Genomic DNA, 21,630 nt, shown 5'->3' with positions numbered 1-21,630 from the left:
CTGACGTAACGGAACTTTTTAATAGCATAACAGAGCAAATCATTATGCAGAAGATAGGAGGCATTATTTACAGCATTAATTAAGTCCAGGGGTAAAAGAGAACCATATAAATCCGCTTTACTTTATTTTAAGTGTTTTTGCTTGGGAACCCGTGTCTTGTCCTTCTACTTACTTTGAAATTCAAGTAATGTGTGGAAGGCTGAACTTTCTCACTTTGCTATGTGCTGTGGGGTGCTTTGAGTCTGTTTGCTTTTTACAACACAATGAGATGCCCTAGTTGCCGGGAGTTGCCGTGGATCATAAGAAGCAGAGCACACAGAGCTGAAACCCCACCTAATCAGAAAGGAGCTTTCTCTATGTGTGGTAGAAGTTGTGTCCCTATGCTCTGGGACCCGAGAAGGAGAGGGGTCTGCGGTGGAGACAGGGGTTTGTCTGTGGGAAGGAATGTGCTTTCTATCCTGGAAGAGTCCCCAACACACAGCTTCCATTGTACCCTGCAACACACCCGACATTCTGGGGCACCCACTTTGTGCCCAAGTTCAACAGCAGCCTGTCGACTGGTGAATGACGCAAGTCTGTCAACATCCTGTACACAGGATGACAGAGGACACTGAAGGATGAAAGGAAATAAAATAGATTTTATTTCATCTCTGACACCATTCACACATTTTATCCAGTGTTCGATGCTGGATTAAGAGTTTGCATGGTGGGGGCGCCTGGGTAGCGCACTCGTTAAGCATCTGCCTTCGGCTCAGGGCGTGATCCCAGCGTTCTGGGATCGGGTCCCACATCGGGCTCCTCCGCTGGGAGCCTGCTTCTTCCTCTCCCACTCCCCTGCTGTGTTCCCTCTCTCGCTGGCTGTCTCTCTGTCACATAAATAAATAAAATCTTAAAAAAAAAAAAGAGTTTGCATGGTGGCTGATTGGTTGACACGAAAGCATACAGCACAGGTGCCCTGTACGTTCAGTCAGACCAGTGCTAGCGTGAACCATGGGAGCAGAAAAGAACATGAGAGGGTGGGCAAGGCCCCGTATAGAGGGAATGGAGGCAATTGGAAGGAGATGAGAGCGAGCAAAACAGAAAGGGAGACAATCGTGTCTTGTCTGGAATAAAAATGCAATCCAGCACGCCCCCAGGCTGGCCTCCTTCTGACCACAAATTCTTCCTGAGGGAGGAGTACCTAGATGGTCTCCCAGGTTGCCTCCAAGCAATGGGGTCTTACAAGAAGGATTCCAAGGGGTCTGACTTTGAGATCAACAGCTGACTCCTGGGGCTCAGCATTAGCTCCCTGGAAACCAGATTCACCTGAACTCCAGAAATTCACAAAATGACATTACCGATAAAAGAACAAGGCAGGTTTTCTTCCTGGTCTTTGTTAGAAGGCCAGCAAGACATGGGGGAGAGAAAAATCTCGAGCAGCCCCAAATATGCCAGATTTACCCATAACTTCAAACTGAGTGTCCAGCTAATTTCTTACCAAACCAAGCCACAATTAAACAGGTACCCTGAGGAGCGGTATCACCAGTAACTTCGTAGGCTCCATTGGAATCTTTTCATTGCTCCAGAATTAATACAATGCCACACAACTCATACAAAGCACGCCCAATTTTGTAACTCAGATCTGGTCCAAATTCTGATTTTGAAGATCTGGAATCCCTGATGGGCCTTCCTGCAGAGCCGTGCGGGAATAAAATCCTCTTGATCGCAGGTTGGAAGGCAAGGCTGGGACCGTTCCGTGGGCGGAAGGAGAGAAGTTAAAAACTCTATAGGCTTGAAGTTCCGGGCAGACAGAAGGCGACAGAGAAGAGACTGCATGAGAACACGTCCTGCTGTGCCTGGTGATTTGTTGGGTATCTTAGTGTTTGTTCTGTGACAAGCTGGACTTCGGTACAAGGTCAGCTCCTGAATCTTGATTATGTTTTTTCCCCCCTTGAGCCAAGAGACATTGATCTGTACATCTAGTTTACCTTGTTTTCTTAGCCATTTGTGACACAGTACAACAGTTCCCATCGAAAAAAGTGTCATGTAAATAAATTACAACTTAGGACGTATACATTAAATAATTTTATAAATGAACTTTAAAAATGAAGGAATAAAAAATGCCAGGTCTGGCTTGTAGACCAATAGTGATTATTCTGATCATGTTGTCATGTGTAATGAAACACAGGCCCATCATTAATCAAAAGAACCAATCAGATAACTAATTTAGGCAATATTCTTTACCACAGGACATGTCGGTCAGTAAAAATGCATTAAAATAGCGAAAGATCAATAGCAGACACCAGGGACTGTGTTTACAAACCGGTCTTAAACTTTAGGGTATTAAATTCTCAGTCATACTGGGTATCTGTTTGGTAAAGATAAAGGAAAACTTCAGAGAAATGAAAGTTTTTTTCTAAGTTAATAGTGCAGTCATAATGTATACTGTAATAAATGTACAGAATGTTGCATTATTTCGTGATGAATGGCAAAAGTGTCCCTAGCTCCCTTCAGAAGCGTTATCAAGACTCAAAAAAAAGGACCATGGAATGAGCAGGGATTGACAAATTGGTCCAAAGATGGCAGCGGGAGGTAGGCAGGTCCTGGGTGTTTAAAGGCAATTTATGTTTCGAGCAGCTGGAGTCAGAGCGCAGTGGCCAGACCCAGCAAGTGGCGGGTAGCATCATCTCTGTGGCGTCTCAGCTGCCCTGTGCTTGACATGACCGTCGTCTCTCTGGAAGGTGGGCTCAGCCTCCCTGCAGCAGGTCCCCTTGCCGGAGCCTCACCTTGGTCACTTTTATAATGAAAATGTTCACTCATCCTTCCAGCCACACGTAGTGCATCTCAAAAGGTCCAAGGTATTTACATCCTTTCTCTTCCCTAACGATTAAATGCATTATTTAAAAAAAAAAAAAAATCTTGAGTCTGATTCTCCAAAGCTAGCCTACCTGCAGAAGAAAATTCTCTAATGCAGCAGAGAACAGAGGTGATGGTCACACAGTGGGATAGGGGCCGGAGGAAGTGCCATTCCTGGGCTGGCACCAGCTCCGAGTGGATGTCACGACGTCAGCCTAAACGCCATCAGAAAAACATGGGCGCCTCCTCAATCCGGCAGGTCCGATGTCTTGGTGCCTTTAGTTTGTGAGTCAAAGAAAGGAAGGGCTGAGGGGCGCCTAGGTGGCTCAGTCGGTTAAGTGTCTGACTCTTGGTTTCGGCTCAGGTCATGATCTCAGGGTCCTGAGATTGAGCCCCACATCAGGCTCTGCGCTCAGTGCGGAGTCTACTTGTCCCTGTCCCTCTGCTCCTCCCCCCACTCTTTCTCTCTCTTTCTCATAAAAAAATAGAGTCTTAAAAAAACAATGAAGGAAGGGCTTAGAGGAAGGAAAATTGCTGGAATATCTCTCTCCTGTGACAGTCACTGGCAATGTGACCTGTACTGAGTCCACCCTTGACCTCCAGAATCATGAACATCCCTCCTTGTCCTCCTCTCTGGTCACTCCCTTTATCTCAGGATACTTTGGTAGCCCTTTGTCTTCTCATGAGCCCAAACAATCTCCAGATGTTGGTGTGCTAACGGCACACCATTGGAAACAAACTAAATACCCATCGATGGGGGGAAGTGTTACGTAAACCATGACACATTAATTACATGGAACACCAGGTAGCTGTTGAAAGAATCAAGTTAAATCTATATATATTGACAGGTGAAGATCTCTGAGACATATATTAAGTGAAAATAAAAGACATCTTTTCAGGGAACGATGCCATTTAAGTATAATATATTTCTGCATATACATGTAAATGTATATAATGCATTTTTAAAGGTCTGAAAGAGGTATACACAATGCTGGGTCTGAGGAATAAACTGGGGGACAGGACAGGATTTAGGGGTGGTCAACGGGACATACATTCTCTCTCTATTGATAAGTGTTTTGAAAGTGAATGACATCTCCTGTAATAAAAGACTAAAAAATGACTTTAAATAAATAACTATTAGCATACCCTCGGGTTTACTCCTTACCCTCCTCCCCCTCACTATACCCTCCAGAGGATGCCATATCCAGAGGGACTTCGGCCAGTTCAAAGACTTAAATCTCATCCGTTTGGAAATGTCTCTAGATCTGCAATCAGATCATCCTTCTGCACTCCAGATGTGTTTCTATAGCTACCTATTTGGATCCTCTACCACCAGTATCATTGTCAGCTGCACAAATCTTCTATGACCAACTGAAACATTAATTTTCCCCCTAAACCCATTCCTTGCCAAGTTTTTTCCCATTTCAGTCAATGACGTTACCATCCACCCTGTTGGTCAAGAGGAAAACTTAGAAGGTCACTCGATTCCTACCTTCCCCTCACATCCCACACCTAGTCTAGTCAATCAAGTTGCCACCCTGTATATCTCCAAAGTTAGTATTCTCTCTCTGAATCCTTTACTGTCATGCTAAGTCAAGTCACCGTCGTCTCTCCCCTGGGCTACTGCCATGACCTACTGTTGATTTCTCTGGTTCTTCTCTTGCTTCTGTCCATTTGGTTCTTGACCCAGCCATCAGAGCAACCTTTTCCAGCTCAAGTGGGACCAGTTACCTCCCCAGATACATGTTCTTCACTGCCCCTTGCTTTTCCTTCTAGAGATGGGCAGATAGAGCTGGAGAAAGTTCTGGTGGTCTGAACGCTCCTCAGAAGAGCCTGACCATGGTAAGTTCCTTGCTCAGCCTCCTTTCCTGGAGCGTTTCTTTTCCTACTCGGTGAAAGGAAAGAAGAAGGGAAACCAGAGGCAGCTTCAGCATCTTAAGGGACAACGCTGGGTAAGGTTTCCTGTTGCCTAGACAAGTGCCTGAGAATGCCCTGGGCATTGTTACTGGCATCAGACAATGCATAGTTCAGGCCGGATCCCTGGCCTCCCAAGCTCGGCTCCACATGGCCAGGAAGCTGCCCAGAGTTGAAGGACAGGCCCATCCATCCAAGTCAAACCCACGAGGCTCTCACTCTTCATTCTGAGACTGCAGGTGGTGCTGGGGCAAATCCACAGGGAAAAATGTAGAATCACATTGTGTAGAATTTTGAAACTCTTATTCCTTGGAGTCCTTATTCTGGAATAAGATTCAAAATAAGATAGAAAGAGACCAAACTCATGTTGGACTCTCAAAGATGCCATATCTAGATAATTTGACTTGGTTTGAAGAATTACAATTCTATCTCAGTGTTTTTTTGTTTTTGTTTTTGTTTTTGTTTTGTTTTTTGAGAAAAATTGAGAAGGCAATTCCCGAAAAGAGATCAGGGTGAGGTGTTTTGCAAAAATAATATGGCAATTATGTCAAATTAACTGCAAATGTATTTCATCACAGGATTGTTGTGAATGCTCTTGTGAGGAAAATGTATTAAACTTCATGGAGGTGAGAAGTTAGGATTTGGACATTCGAAATCCTAACAGCAAAATGTGCATGGGCACTACTGTCTCACTCTACTTCTTATTTAAGGATCAATTGGTATTAATAATCGGCTATATATATTGGGCTATATGTGTTATATCAGCTCCAATTGAAAAGAAAAAAATTTGAACCAAGAAAAAAAAATCACATTACTTAACATTCTGAATAGCCAACATACAGGGGAGCCCAAACACTGTGATTTCTGCTGTGCCAGCCAGATTCCATGCATCCTTCAGCCAGCAGTGGCTACACGCCACATGAAACGTGTGAAAGCGTGCACCAGAGACCTACCAGAAGCCTGCAGTGCAGAATCTCTTAGATAGCCAGAAGTCATTTATTAATAAAGCTATTGACATGTTTTAATATTTATAGTTATTTACCTTGCAAAGGAACTGAATCAGAGAGTACAGAGATCAAGTCACTCGGGAGAAGGAGTATTTACCTAGGCTAATAGCTTCCCTTTGGAGAACAGGCAAAGAAGAGCAGGGGCTGAGGGGCCCCAGAAGCCCTTTTCAAGGACTCTGGTGGGAACACCCTGAGAGGAGATGCATACACAACACTCCAGCACCAATGCTGGTTATTCCCGGGGCCACTGTCTGCTTCTGTCCTGCCTCACAACAGTGGCCCTCAGTGAAGGGAGACAGAGTGCCACCCTGAAGCTCCCTATCTCCTAGATTCGGCATACCTATGATTGACAGTCGGAGCCTAGGTCCTAATTGTGCTCCTTCTTGCACACGCGATCCACACTATCGTTCTTCGAAGACCACCATCCCCAAGGAAGGCTGAGGAGAGAATGACTAACAGCTCAAGCTAGAGGAGAAACACAGTGGAAGCGGGACTGCTGGGGAGATGTGGGGAACAGGAAGCACCAAGGGTCTTCGGGAACAGAAAGGGACCTAAATGGACAGATAATGGCCCCAAGACCCTCCATGAGGGTCCACTTCTACAGCCTCTGGCTCAGTCAAGTTAAGCTAAGTTATACTCCACAGATACAACAACAGAAACACATCTATTTCTTGCTTCTAGAATATATTCCTGGACACTGGCAGGGCACTCTGCTCATGGAATTCACTGAGGACCCTGGCGAAAGACCCTCCGTCTCCATATGTGTTTCCATGAGGATCATGACATAAGAGGAGCGGATCTGAAATAAGTCATAATGGAAACACAGCGCCCTGGCCACAGTCACATGGCCACCCCGAAATTCAAAAAGGGAGAACAACAATATACTTGTCCCATGAACCCAGCAGGACAAAACGGGGACTCCCCGAGCAGGAAAAACATCTGCCACAGCTCCATGGACAGAGCTCGAGGAAGATTTCGATCAAGTCAGAAAGTGACTGTGAATTTCCACCATCCTCTGGACTTGAAATAATTTGCAATACTTTGCTTCAATCTAAAAGAAAGCACTGCTAGACATCCTCCAGGACTCTGGCCACGGACTGGACAGCAGGGAGACCATTTTGTTGCAGTCTCGGCAAGCCTCCCTTCCACAAAGATGGCAGAGGGCTGTGTTGGCATGTTAGGGCCATTAAGTGCCGTTTATACCGCAGGTCTCTGTGTCATTCAACACAATTTTTATGATACGTTAGCAGCTGAAGTTGACTAGTCATCTATAACAGAATATCCAGGAGTGTTGGGGCCCAACTGAGGCTGTGTGTGTGATGCAGCATTCCCCTCACCCGCCCTCTGTCCCTTTTGTGATTCTCCCTAGCAGAGCTCAAATGTGCTTCTAAGGCAGAGAAACACTAACACTTGGGTTCTTCTGGTATAAGAGCATTTCCAGATAGAACAGAGGGCCAAAGGGCCACAGGAGCAGCAGGCAATGCAAGAAAATGACCAAATGATGAGCTCTGGGGTTGAAACCGGGTGAAGGCCCAGTGTCAACACAAGTGGGAGGAGTGGAACAAATGGGTCCGGAAGTTAAGGGCTGCAGGGAAGGAGTATGTGTTTATAAGAAGTGGTCGCCAAGGAGTGGGTGGAAGAAATGGGCGCTGTTGCTGAGGTGTCGAGGAATTGAAAGGCCCATGTATTGAACTGAGCACCCACAGAGAATACCTGTTTCACACTGATCCTGGGAGGAATCAGGGTGACAAGGACAGCTGGGAACCAAGAGCTGAAGTCTACAATGACGGAGGAAACAGAGATGGTGACAAGCAAGGGAGCAGGGAGATGCTGCTGGAAGGCAGAGCCATCAGTGAAACAGGTTTTTACTTTGGTTTTATGTACAAGGGAGTGGGGTTGCAGTTTTCTGGAAGTGGTGATGGTGACCAATGAGGTCTCCTCATCTCCCAAAGCTGAGATTTGTGGGGTGTGAAAGTACAGAGCCGGCCCTGAGAAGGGCTGCACGGGAAGCTCCTGGGGTTCCAAGAAGATCCTGGTGTCAGTCCTCAGGGGAAAGCCTCGAGGAAGGAGAGAGAGACTGGTTTGTGCGGATGGAACCCTGGAAAAGAGCTTGCTAATCACGAGACCATTGATCAATTATCTGGTAGGTTGGCATGACAAAAAAATACCACAGCAAAACATGGAGTAGGTGAAACCACAGGACAAAATCCAGGGAGAGGATTCGGAAACTGACATGTCAGGAGTATTTATCCAAATACAGATTTTTTTTTTAAGATCATTTATTTATTTATTTGACAGAGAGAGAGACAGCCCGCGAGAGAGGGAACACAAGCAGGGGGAGTGGGAGAGGAAGAAGCAGGCTCCCAGCGGAGGAGCCTGATGTGGGGCTTGATCCCACAACGGCCAGGATCACGCCCTGAGCTGAAGGCAGACACTTAACGACAGAGCCACCCAGGCGCACCCCAAATACAGATTTTTCCTTTGTGTTTCGAGTAGCCCTAATTTGAGGGGCTCAAAGCAGAAGAAGCCTAGAGACCACCTCTTTCCTGACAGTCATGAAGACCTAAGACCTTTGTCCAGTTTATGCTGGGTGTCTGGGAGGGAATGTGAGAAGATGTGGACATCTGAACAACAAGACAGACAGGAGATAAACAGAGAAGTATGGCAATTTCCCTAAATCCACGGAGGGTTGATCCATTGCCTGTTCTCCCAAAACAGCCCCTGGAAGAATCCCAAAGGCCCATGTGGGGGGGAGCTGTCACACTTTGTGTTCCCTTGCAAAGTCAGGCCAACAGCATGTCAGCACAAACCAGGGAGGACCAGAGACAGGCTGGATGCCCCTTGTCATGTCAGTACCTAGGACAGGGCACAGGAGCTCTTCTCATCCTGTGGGTCTGTGGGGCATGAAGCTTTGAGATTGCTCCCAGGTGTTGGTGCAGACCTCCCACCCTTCTGTGCAAATCCAGAAACCAGAAAAGTCCATTCCAACCCCTTCTTACTGACTGAAATCATCAAGGTATGCGAATTTGTCTCCATGAGCACAATCTCATTTCTGCTATGGGAATGAAAAAACTGGCCACATGATTAGGCCCAGGAACACAAGGCCTTGGTACTGAGTCATATTTTGATTATCGCTGAAAACTAAGACCTTGCATCACTAGGGTATTTCTCACCAACATTTTCCCAGGCTGCCTGGTGGGTGAAAGGCACATGGCCCTCAAGTGCATGCCTCCCTCCCTCCTGCCTTACCATCTTCTACCACACCATTCAAGTCTGTTTCTACAACCTTCCAGCCAGAGCGGAAAGGCTATAGAAACTGCAGCTCATGCTCTCCCCCTCGCACCCCTCCATTCACTGGACGGCCCACCCCATGGTTCCACCAATGAGTCTTTGAAATCCCTCTTTGTTAAAAGAATTCCACATGGGCACATTGTGTCTCATCAAGGAGCATATACCCCCTAGGAGGGAAGAGTATCCGTACTCTGCCGTTGTGTTCTGCCAGCCGTAAGGCTTACCCCAGGTCAAGGCTCTCCACCAAGATTGGTTTTTATTGGAAAGGCCCAATGACCAAATATGACAGCACAGTTGAGGCAAGTGTGGCCCATGGTGCTGACGGGGTCTGCTCCTCTGTGGAGCAGCGCTCACACCAGCAGGAGGGAACAGGTGTCTCTCCATCTCCTGCAGCACATTTGTCCTCCTGGTTAGCTAACATCCAAAGAAGGAGCGATTTAAAAGTTTAACAGCTGGGTTGGAGGCCAGGTACCTGAGACGTACACTGCACCTGCCACACACGGTGTCAAAGAAATTGTTTTTAAAAACTGTTCCCTGAGCCCGTTCAGAGGGTCATGAATTTTGCTATGTATGTTGAAACCAACGCGGTGAATATCTCTATTTCTAACCAGACACAACGTGTCTATATATTTTTTTTTTCAAAAGATGTAGGAGCCTACTTTTATTGGATCTAATTCAATTACTTTTTTTTCCCTATCCCACAAAAAAAATAGCTCATTCAAATCAAACCCAGACTCCTTTCCATTTTTGGCCTGTTGACAGCATCTTTTGTACCCAGCTAAGCAGTCTTTGCAGTATTTGGCACTGCTCCTGCTCTGAGGGCAGGATTTAGAACAGATGCCGACTTTCCCGAGTCGGGACGCTACCGAGTTCTCTGCTGATTACTAGGCTGCATAATTAGATGTGACAGCCCGGAGATTCCTGGCCACAAACCACTCCTAATGGGGGAAGCCGCTCTGCTTCTCTTGGAAGGCTCCCCTCCGCAGAAGTGCCACACGCTGGAAGTTCCTCTATTAACCCCATAATTCCTCCAGCGCACGTGGCCACAAATCAGGGGACTCAGGGAAGCCCGCCCCAGGTTGGTAGCCTGAAGCTGCTAAGTGCAGGGAATCAGCATCCATTGGGTGTAGCCTGGTGACATGCCTTTGCGAGAACCCATGTTTGCTGCGCTGAGCTCAGTGAAATACATGAACACAATTGATAGAGCAGAGCTGGGCCGATAAGCAGGGGTCCGTACAGAGCGTCCACCCTTGCCATGCTGAGACCACACACAGCTGGCGGGCCCATGACCAAGGCTCCGCTCTCCGTTGGTCAGCAAGCATAACTCTGTTCCGTGGACACAGATGTCCTTGACCACAGCCACTGTCCCCTCCATGGGTCTCACTGGGTACAAAGGCAGCTAGGGTAGAGAAGAGGGTACAATGCACTCCCATCCCCAGACAGGAGCCTCCTGGTGCAGAAAGCTGAGTTGGTAGCCTCACAGCATCAGCGACCAAAATCACCTATTGCCCCTCAAGCTGCGCCCAAACCACACTGCATCCAGCCCGGGTGTGGTGGGGTGGCCAGCAGGCTCGGGGGACTGGAGCAAAGCTGCAGATTTGCACCCCTGCCAGGAGCTCCCCTGGACCAACCAGGGAAAAAGGACTACCCAAGGGCATCCATTACGTATCGCATGTGTCTCTCCTTAAAGCACAAAGACAAACTCATCTTGGAAAAGAGCAGGTGTTACGCAGCTAGCTACTTATTTATCTAGAAATTTCAAGGGGAAAAAAAAGCCTCTGTTGATTGACTCACCCAGATAGTCCCTGGGCTAAAGGGTGACATGCTCAGATACCAAATTTCAAAGAGAGATCATTTTCCACCGGACTCAACAGGGTCCCTTCACCTGTCTTTTGTTGAGCCCAGGTTCTCTTTTCAGCCCCAAGCTCTCCTAGGGAGATGAGCATGTCAGGACATCCGGAGGTAGTGGGTCTCCCAGAGCCCCTTCCTCCCCGCGGAGCCCAGGGGAACATATCATGCCGCCTTGTTAGAGCAGACACGCTTCTTTTTAAAATCAAAGAGTAATAAAATACCTAATTAGTAACCCGCAGCAGCATTATTTTTATTCATCTATACATTTCTAATTAAAATTATGCCATTCTTAAAAATTGCAACATAACACACTCAAACCTTTCATTTTGTATGCAAAGGGTTTGAAAGTCTGCAGTCCCCGTGAGCTGGTAATTTCAAAAGGAAGGGTGAGCCAACAAAAGAAAAAAGTGAAGCCATAAGTAATTTCTTTTAAGAAAATGTATAGGGTACACTAATTTGAAAGAAAAGCGATTTTGAAATATAAAAGGAAATCTAGAAAAACGAAGCATTCAGCCTTTTTATTGCACGGCGTTGCCAATAATATTGTATATGTGATTAAAGATTCTTTCCGCAGCCGCTTAAGCCAATAGAAATTGAACTTGCTGGAGTACAGCCTCCCGCCCACAACCCTGCCTTGCCGATCGGAGGGGGTGGGAAGACCTCATTGTTATTGGGATTCAAATGGCATCGTCATTAAAGAGGTGACTACAAAGGAAATATTTAAGAGCGTCAGGGCTGCATATTGAAGGTTGTCTGTCTCCAAACAGTGCATCACAAAAGTTTAAGGAGCCTGAGCTCTGTGCTCCAGCTGCGGGAGGAAGGAATGGAAGGTCCAGTAGAACAGATGTTTTCTGCAAGTCACTGCCTCCATCCCACGCATGGGTTATATGATATTCAAATTCTGCTTGGCACTCGTCCTGAAGCTTTTATTCCCCCTTTCTCTTGTAACAGTTGTACGAAAATTGGTCTCTGTTATCTCAAAGCAGTAAAGGCAGTGGGGGTTTCTGAGTGTGCCCTCAGCCTGGATCTCAGGGCCAAAGCGCGTGGCCCTGGCTTTCTGCAGAAAGCTTTCTAACTCCGGAGCCTAGGGAGAAATGCGTTTGCCTGCATGAGCCCTGGATCCAGGGAGGCAAGGTGAATGCAAATCTCTTGGCTTTGATCAGCACGGCTGGGGGTCTGCCCCTGAAGCCTTCCCCCTGGACATGACTTCGCAAGGAACTTCTTCAACTTGAAACTTTCATTGAACCCCTCTGGATGACGTTAGCCATCATATGGTTTTGATAATATAAAACAATATGCTAACATTCAAGCCAGTAAATGCTGTGGTGGAAACCGAGTCGGCAGAAACAGGTGACCGCGGTATAGCTTGCTCGGAGTCTGTCCAGCTTTGGTGGGCTGACCGCAACAATCGGGGTCAGGCTGGGCAACCTGGGGCACCAGAGACCAAGGAGTTACACAGGCTGAGATGGGGGGGGGATGGCAGTTCCTTCACATGCAAGGCGCTGGGGGTGCTGCTTCTAACACAGAGGAAGAGCCATTAGTAGACGCTGTCAGCTCAGGCTGGAAGGTGTGTGCACCTCCTGTTCTCACCCAGAACACGCATGTATGCTCCAGGCCACATGTATGACCACACATGTGCCTGTGCACAGAAAGCACACAAAATTTAATAACCCTGCTCCAGCTACAAATTAATTCGAATCTTGTACTCACATTAAAAATGAACTCTATTTTATGTTGATCATTAACTAAGAATATTTCACACTGGAGATTTGTCATATTAAGGAGAATTGAAACCACTTATATCAATTAAATGTACAGCATTATACTTAATCTCAGCAGAGATTACCAAAATACTCTAAGCATGATTTTACAGAAATGTAAAATATAAATTAGACAGGGGAATATTGGCCTCCACACACACGCACGCCCCCTGCTCCCCTCGAAATCCGGCTGCCTGCAAGTTGATGGGACTGCAGACAGTGAGCAGTATTTCAGCAAAAGACTCCTGCCATCCCCGGCCCCATAAAGATCAAGGCCAGAGTAAGTGCTGGTGTGGACGGGAGAAAGATGGTCCGTTTTAGCTTTTGAGGATTAAAGAGCTGGCTGGGAAAGAACAGAGCAATGGAGGAAAGAGGAGCTTTCAAAAAGGCTTTACAGAAGGACCAGTGGGGGACTCAGGTGGGGCCTCCAGCAGGAAATGCTGGAACAGAGCGCTTAGCTTCACCCACCCCTGACAAATGCACAGTGACATGCACTCTCCCAAAAGCACTGTCGTCAGACAGCTAAAATCTCCTGTGCTACCACCAAGCCATCCCCACCCTGGTGCACGTTCCTGCAGCTCTTACCAGCCCCTGCGAGCTGCAATCCAGACCTGCCACCCAGAGACACATGCTCCATTATTCCTGCTGAGCCGGAAAGAGCTGGCCTTCTGTTGTCTAATTTTTTTTTTCTAAATTCTAATTTCAGCTCTGGTGTCACCTCCTCCAGGAAGTCTTCCATGATGCTCCAGGATGAGTATGAGCTCCTCCTTGTGGCATCCCCTGGTTTTTTCACTCCCTAATCACACTGTGTTCTCTCACCTGTGGGCACACCCTCTCCTTTGCTAAAACAAACTGCTGGAAGGCAAGGATGGATGCAGCCTTACTCATATTTGTTACTTTAAGGGCCGCATGCATCGTGTGATGAAGCAATGGACACCTGCTTGTGCCTGCCGGGCCCTCCCCTGAAAGCCCCCTTCTCAGGGCATCCGAGGAGAGGGCAGCAGTGACCACTAAGGGGGTACAAACTCCTATAAGGGTGAGTACTGGGGCCCACACAGTGGGGAACCCTGCATGAGGGGTGACGGGAGGCCTGGAGACAGATTCCGGGGGATCTCACAAAGACAAGATGCTCTGGGCCCCCTCCTTTAGGTGAGAAGCTCCCTGGGTATCTGCAGCCAGCAGGCATTCCCCAGTACCTTCCGCCCCTAATTCTGTACCTGGGCAGAAGTGGGTCTGGTCACCCCTTCAGTATCCACTAGCCTCCAGGCATTGGCCATGAGCCACATGAGATCCCCCCCCCCCCACCCAGCGGACTTGGTGGACTTTTGTGTGTCTCTGTGAGAGAGAAGCCTTAACCAAGGAAATAAGTTCTGGAGCAAGAACATATCAGAGAGGGGTAAGTGCCGTCAAAAAAACGTAAGAGGGTGATTAAGGAGTGCCAGGTGTACCAGGGAACAGGATCGGATGTATGCCACCCATCAGGGTGCTGGCGGAGACGGGGGGGAGGTGGAGCTGCTGACACCCGCCGAGCAACAGCAGGTGCCAGGGCCCCGGGTGGGCCCACGCCGGCACAGTCTGGAACAAAATGAAATGATCCCTGTGGCTGGAGCCGCAAAGCCACACAGCAGAAAGGGCAAGCGCAGAGGCGGTCATGACAGGTGCACACAGGATTGAGCCAGGGCAGCCAGGCCACCGAGACCGACTGGCCAGGGCTCAGGAAGGGACCTGTAGCAACCTGCCAGAGGCTACCGGGCTCCTTCGGAGTAAGGCCACCTACACGCATGCGCGTTTCCGTCTGCATGTCCCCAACGCCCGCGGTCCAGGGAAGCAAGCTAGCCGAGGGTCGTCGGGCAACAGCCCTTTAGGATGATGGCCCGGCGTGGATTTGGACGTGCATGATTCGACCACGACGCACCTCCATGGAGGATGAAGGCTAGATGCTGCCCCGGGTGTGGAAAGAGGAGGAGAGCAAGGATGCCCGGGTCCCCCCCCCGAGACCCTGCCTTCTGGGCCATGAATGCTCTCAGGTGGGTTTTCAAGTCCATGGTGTTCCTTCCTCTTCACAGACCGGTCAGCCGACGTCAGTCTCTGACGAGCTTTGGGTAATGATGGACAAGGGGCGACCACTGTCAGGTGAGGGCTGCCAGCTCACCATATGCGCGTCCTCGCCCAGCGAGACCCAGGGGCCGCCGGGGGAGTGGGTCCGCATCTGCGCTATTACTCACATCCGATGCGGCCATGCCTATCCCTTCACTTGTGCTCCCGCACACGTGCGCGTGGGTAAGCCTGGGTCGCCTTGCTGGCATTCTCCGTTCCAGATTTTTTTAAAATACATTTTTCCTGGAAGAAAGCTCTTTCACCAAGTTGCTGCTATTAAATATTACAAAAACCACAGGTATGTATGTGTAATAGGTAAGATGACAACGTAATCTTCAGCAAATTAGAAAAATCTGCATTTCCCATGCACAGTATCAGGTCGTTACTTCATTTCAGGGTCTGTGCTTTTGAGCCCACAGATTCAGGAGTAAGTGACGTTTAGGAACAAACAGGGATTTGGGTAAGAGGCTTCGACAACGTGTGTGTGAAGGCGGCAGTTTCTGTAGAAACCTTTCCTGCCTTTGTCCTCTCCTATCTGCAGGGTATTGACAGCCCTGACAAGACTTTGATTATCTAGTCGGCATGAGTCTGAGTCTTGTCACTTGTCAGGTTTGAGCTGACAGTCCCAATGCTGATGAAACAATTGGAGGGAGATTGGCTGTGCGTGAGGGGGTTTGGGGTCAGCCACCCCAAGTTTTCTCTGCGTGGTGAGGAGGAGAGTCTCAACCCTTGTTAAGGGCTCCAAGGAGTCAGCCCAAGGAGTGGGAGGGGCTCCGGCCCCCGGGTGGGGACAGCGGCTGGCAGCCAGTTCTCCCCAGCCCCTCCTCCAGCGGCCAAGGCTGCTGTGCAGGCTGATGGCAGGAAGCTCCATGCCCTCCCCACCTCCGAGGAACTGGATTATTTCCACATCCAGCCTAAAGCTGATATTAGATTTCCCCTCATTAGGAGGAGAAAATGAGGCAAAGAGTTAGCAGCTGGCTGCGGCTGATGGCAGGCAGAGAATGAGGCCGTTGAAGAACACGGTGTTTATTGTCCCAAGCAAAGTGGAGTGTTATCAATTATTGTTAGGCACCATCCATTAAAGCCCTTTATTAGTGCTGGGCGCCTGGCGTATATCACCTGTGCGAGACTGTGCGGGATGGGGGTGTGGCGCGGGTCCCCTTACTGCGGCGTTATGCAGATGGACAGACTGAGCGCTTGGCCAGGTCGCTTAGGAATGGCATGGGCAGTCGGCCCCAGGCTCCCGAACCTCGGCTCTGTGCCCTTCCCCAGCAATCAGTACCCCTCTCTCCAGGGGTCACAAGCTGAGGAATGAGGCCCATGACCCATGTTCTTGGACCGCAGTGGTCGGCAATCTCTCCACACGTGTGTGTTTAGACAGTGTGTGCACACCTGTCCGATACGGTCTCTGCCACTCTGAGCTGCTCCACTCGCCAGCATCAGTCGTCTGTCCCAAGAGCCTTTCTGTTGGTGACCCTTCCATAACCCACCGGCCCTTCCGCTGGACTCCAGGAGCCCCGAATCGGCCCCGCATTAGCTAGAGAGAGGTGGCCTGCAGAAGAAGGGAGGAGTGGCTCCCAGGCACGGGGAACCCACAGACACGTCCTACCCTCGGGAGCTGGTGAACGAGCCCAGAGAGAGGGCCTGTGCCTGGCGCTGCTGGGGAGCACCCCACACCACCCATCCCAGCCCCCCCCAGTGACTCTCTGCACCTGTTTCTTGGGTCCCAGTCTTGAGGCTGTCATTAACCTGTTTGCTCCTGGAGGACAACGGCTGGCTGCCTTCTCCTGGTGTCTCCTTCACAGAAAATCTATTCATAGCTAATGCTGTGCTGTGCGGGACAGGACAAAGGTTTGTGTGTGTAAACACATAAATAACACTGAAGATGGGAACAACTTTAGCTTCCACCGAATGATGAGCTTTTCCAAGAAGGCAGACTTCTTGTTCATAGAAAGGGGCACTAGGGTCTAAAGGTGCCTTTCCCACCTCTGCCACTCCATTCCCCTCCTTCTTGAAGATAGTGTCTGCCTCCATCAGTTTGGCGAGTGTTCTCCCACGCTTTTTTGTCGTATTTACAAATAGACATAGATAAATACATATTCTTGTAGAAATTTTTGTTATCTTTTAACATACATTTGATCAAACCAAAACACGTTTCCATACCAGACTTTTTTCACCTAGCAGATGTCTTGAAGCCTCATCAGTGTGAGTCCGTATCAATCTATCTCCTTCTTTCTTTTTTTTTTTAATGTTTTTTTATTATATTATGTTAGTCACCATACAGTACATCCCTGGTTTTTGATGTAAAGTTCGATGATTCATTAGTTGTGTATAACACCCAGTGCACCATACAACACGTGCCCTCCTTAATATCCATCACTGGCCTATCCCATTCCCCCACCCCCCTCCTATCTCCTTCTTTCTAATTGCTGCTTCGTGCTCTCTAGTATGGCTGCATTCACGTTTGCCTGGCTCTTCCTATATGAATGGACATGTAGATTGTTTTCAGTTTTTCACTATTTAAGCATTTTGCAGTAAATATTCTCGTACTTGCCCTCATATGCCCAAGGAAGTCTATGAGATAGCAAAAGTGAATTCACCACGTCCTGTCTATTTTCAATGATAGTATCTCCTTCCGCAACCTTCTCCAACAGCCCCTGCTCAGTTAGCATCCTTGCCGGCACGTGTTGGAACATTGTTTTACCTAAGCCCGATGCACTGACTTCAGAACTGAAATCAGAGAATGCCACACCTCCCTCAAACGGGTAGCCAGGCTGACTGACGCCGTGTGTATGCAAAAGACTAGACCCTTTGTGATCGAAGGCGATGTCTCTAGTAAAGGCAGTACTGAAGTCGAGGAGCATACAGCTCCGTGAAGATGTGTAGTTGTGATGAATGTGAACGTGGGTGAGCAACTGTCCTACCCTCTCCACCCCCCCCCCCCACGGGTGAGTTAAGTGCCTGAGGCCAGACCTGGAGGAAAGGTCCCTGTTGGCCAATCTCTGCCCAGACCACTCCCCGCCCAGGGTCTGGGACGGCGGAGGGCACCGTGAATGCCAAGATGACCACACAAAACACACATACCCCAGCTAAGACTTGGAGGTATCCTCGCAAATAGGGAGTCGTTCATACCACAAAGACTTTTCAGACATACCTTCCTGCAGCTTCCATTCTGATGGGAAAGACTGACGGTATAAAAAGTATGATACATAAAGATTACTACAACTTCGTTTCTGTGTGCGCAGGTCCGGAACTCGTTCTTTCAGTAGACTAAGGACCGTCACAGGGAAGGGGTCGGCTGCTTCATGGACATGAACTGTGGCCAGAGTGCAGAGCCCCAGGAAAGCTGAGTCCAGACCCCTCCCTCCTATAAAGAGAGACTGCAAACCCAGCATGGTCACACGGGTCCCCACTCCCAGTGGTTCTCACCTGCTACCGACATCGACGCCATCAGTGATCAAAGCCCCTTCCATACGGACCCAGCCACCTCACCGTGAGCAGCTCTGTGCTCAACAACACCGTCCGTACCCTGAATTCCCAAGTTGCCTGGCACTTTGGAAGGATTGGTAATCAGAATTCCCTTAATACAGGCTTATCCCAGGCATCTGACCAGCAGGTGTCCCAAAGATTAACTACGTCTGACTATGCATATCAATGAGGGGAAAAATTAATGCCTCGTTAAGATCCAAAGCAATGAAAATCCAGAGCACCTCGATGTCGAAAATCAGGCCAGCAGCCTGCGTGCTCGCTCCTGCACAGCCGTGCGTGCGGCTTTCGGGAGGCGGACACACGTTCCGCGGAAGGACACGGTGCATTTGCGGTGCGATATCGGTTGTAAGCAGAAGGTGAGCAGTGGTTTGTTACCCATGTGCCCACACTTACGCGCACATACACACATGCATATACCACCTGCACAAACATGCATTATAGATCTCGTTAAAACAAAGAGGTGCAATCAGACTTGTTCCAGTGCAGGAGGGAGCAGAGGGCTGGATGGGATGCTCTTTACTTCCCCTTCCAGTGTAGTCCCCTCTGAGGACCCCAGCAGCAACCTATATGCCTCCAGACGCAGAGATCAAAGACCATTGGCACTGCCAGTGACGTCTACACTCTGACCTGCTGAGTTGACCCCACTAAGGCCGGCCAGCTCATGTCCTCTGCAACATGGAGAATAACCTGGAAAGTCCCCCAAGGCTTTGACCTCTTAAAGCTGTAATGCTCCCCCAAGCAAATCTCATTCTCAATGACCTGAACCTTTCCAATCGACCCCCACTTCAGTCTGCAGGCCTAGAAGTTTCCCCAAGCTCCTCCTGGCCACGTGGGCCTTCCTGGCCACCGACCTGGCTTCCTCTGGAGTGTTAAGAGGGGGAAGGGGTCTTCACATTACTAATACAGAAGGACTTAGGAAAAGCCAGGCCATCATACCCTACAACCACACCTGAAGTCGGACTCAGAGACCAACTACAAGGGGATAAGAAACTCAAAGGACAGAAATGTGATTACAGTTATATGTTACCTCATCCTCCAATCCAAGGAGTTTTGCCAGGCCCCAGACTGGGAACCAGGAGGAAATTGGTGAGAAAGTGGTGGTCTCTGTCCCCAGAAGATGGTAAAGAAGGTAGGCATTAACCAATTAAGGGGTGTTAGAATCCAGTGAAATCAGAGCTTATGTTCTGAAATGCACCTGGGAGAGGTGAGGCATTCCAAGAAGGCTTCCTGGAGGAAGTGTAACCTAAGCTGACACCTGAAGGATGAGTAAGAATTGGGCAGGTGAAAGGATGGATGGGAGAGGGAAGGGGAGAAGGCAGCCAGAAAGATGTCCCTGCACGTTGGGAGCCCCCTGTGGGGCAGGACTGTTCCTTCTACGTCTGCGTGAGGCACGAGGAATGCCACACGTATGGGTCTGGCCGAGCCTTGACTGAGGACTGCTCACTGAGTTCCCAACCAGCTACGGAACACGCTTCCTATAAAAAGGCTGGAAGAGGTAAGACAGATCTCTTTCCGCTTCGAGAATTCTAAAAAGCATGCATAAAGGTTCCTGCCCCTTTGTCTCTAGCTCAAAACCACAGGCACCCCCCACCCCAGGCTTCACTACATATGGCTGCACTGCTACCACTTTTCGAACATCTCCCCTGCCCCGGGAGGAACCAAACGAGGTGCCAGGTGCCCGTGAGAGAGACGCCGGCTCCCTCCCCTCCAAGTGGACTGTGCCTCCTCTTTGCCTCCAGACCTCCTTCAACCCTTCCTGAGGAGGGTGAGCGAGCAGATGAGGACCCAACGATGACACCAGAAGGGGGCTGGCACCCCCATGGTCTAGAATTGAGATCCCCCAGATAATGCACAATGATCGTGGAAAGAGCTGGCAAATTAAAGATGGTTGGTATTGATTCCAAAAATACTTTTGCTTTCAGCAAAATACATCTTTAATTACTTTCCTACTAGCTGTCATTTTTCATAAAGCAGTCTAGACGGCTCGTGCCAAATCATGCAAAGACTGTTTTCAATGAGATGCCTTTTCTTAATATCAAAGATCACAGAGGGTTTTTAAAAATCCCTTCCGAGGTGACGTGTGACCCAAGTCTAGCAAGCATGTCACACGCACAGGATGGACGAAGTCCTGGGCTCCAACTGTAATGAACGGGAGGTGAGGACACTGTCTATGATTTCCTTTGGCATTTTCCATCCCTTGTGAGCTCTTCCATGTCACGGCCTGGGCAAAATATACATATCTATGCAAATAGCTATGCACATGATTTTTGCTTTTTCATCTTTGTTGGTAATTTATTATCTATAGATTCAAACTCCCCCAGCAGTTTAATACAGAGATCAAGAGAACACCTGTACACCTAGGATTGGAGGAAATATCTGTTACTCAAATGGTTCTTCTTTTCCTTATTTATCTGAAGCAAGTTGCAAGAAAGCGAGGGAAAGGAAATAATTTGAGCATGTTCCCCCTTATAAGTTTAATTGGAAATGACTAAGATGAGTCGAGAGCCAAGGAAAGGAACTGTGGCAAAAATGCAGATTTAGCTTTCAGCATCAGAATCAACGTCCAAATCTAAAATTGATATAATTGACTGTTAATTAATTCCCTTGATATTTTCATTAACACCCGGGAGCAACAAGTACTCCATGTCGCACTTCTGAATTATTCAGGAGGCCCTCGGATTCCCTGGCCAAGCATCCCGTGATTGATGCCACACTCAAGAAGGAGCTAAAACCAAGGTTCCTTTCCACTGGCCTGTCCTTGAGTGGGCGGGAAACTGGCCAGTGGTGGGGGCCACCCCGGGGGGGGCGGGCAGAGGCTCCTGGAGAGAGGCTGAAGTCCCCTGCCCAGAGCAGTCTTTCTGGGGGTGGGTCCAGGCCACCCCTCTTCAATCTTCAGGCCCCCTGATGATTGCAAAGATAGGCAAGAAATTCTCACCAAATTATGGGTGTGAAATATATCAAAATCACTATAACTCGAATATTCTAAAAGCTTAGAAGCTGAAGCTTTAGAGGAAGGAGAAGTCAGATCGGGGGAATGCTGCGGTCAGTGGCATGAGGCCAGCCCGGATGCTCTGGAAACGGGGCGAGGACAGATTCTCCCCGCGGGAGCTCACCCACCGAGGCCCGCTGTCCTCTGCGGCCCTGCTAGTCTTCTGCAGGAGCGGGTGGTGGCTCACGGACCCAGCCAGCGCACGTGCGGGCATGCACATGCGCTCAGCCTCGTCTCCCTCCCTCCCTGCATGTTATCCGCATGCACTTTTTACCTCCCACCACCTGGGAGCTCCTGAAGGGTCCTTACCTACCTCGTTTAGTGACCATCAAGTTGCCAAGCCATGCCTTGTGCATAATTCTAAGTGGTCAATCTACTTTCGTGATTTGTTCTACCT

This window comes from Ursus maritimus, unplaced genomic scaffold (genome assembly GCF_017311325.1).
Source record: "Ursus maritimus isolate PB19 unplaced genomic scaffold, ASM1731132v1 scaffold_19, whole genome shotgun sequence".
Taxonomy (NCBI): Eukaryota; Metazoa; Chordata; class Mammalia; order Carnivora; family Ursidae; genus Ursus; species Ursus maritimus.
Note: the sequence above shows the minus strand (reverse complement) of the source record.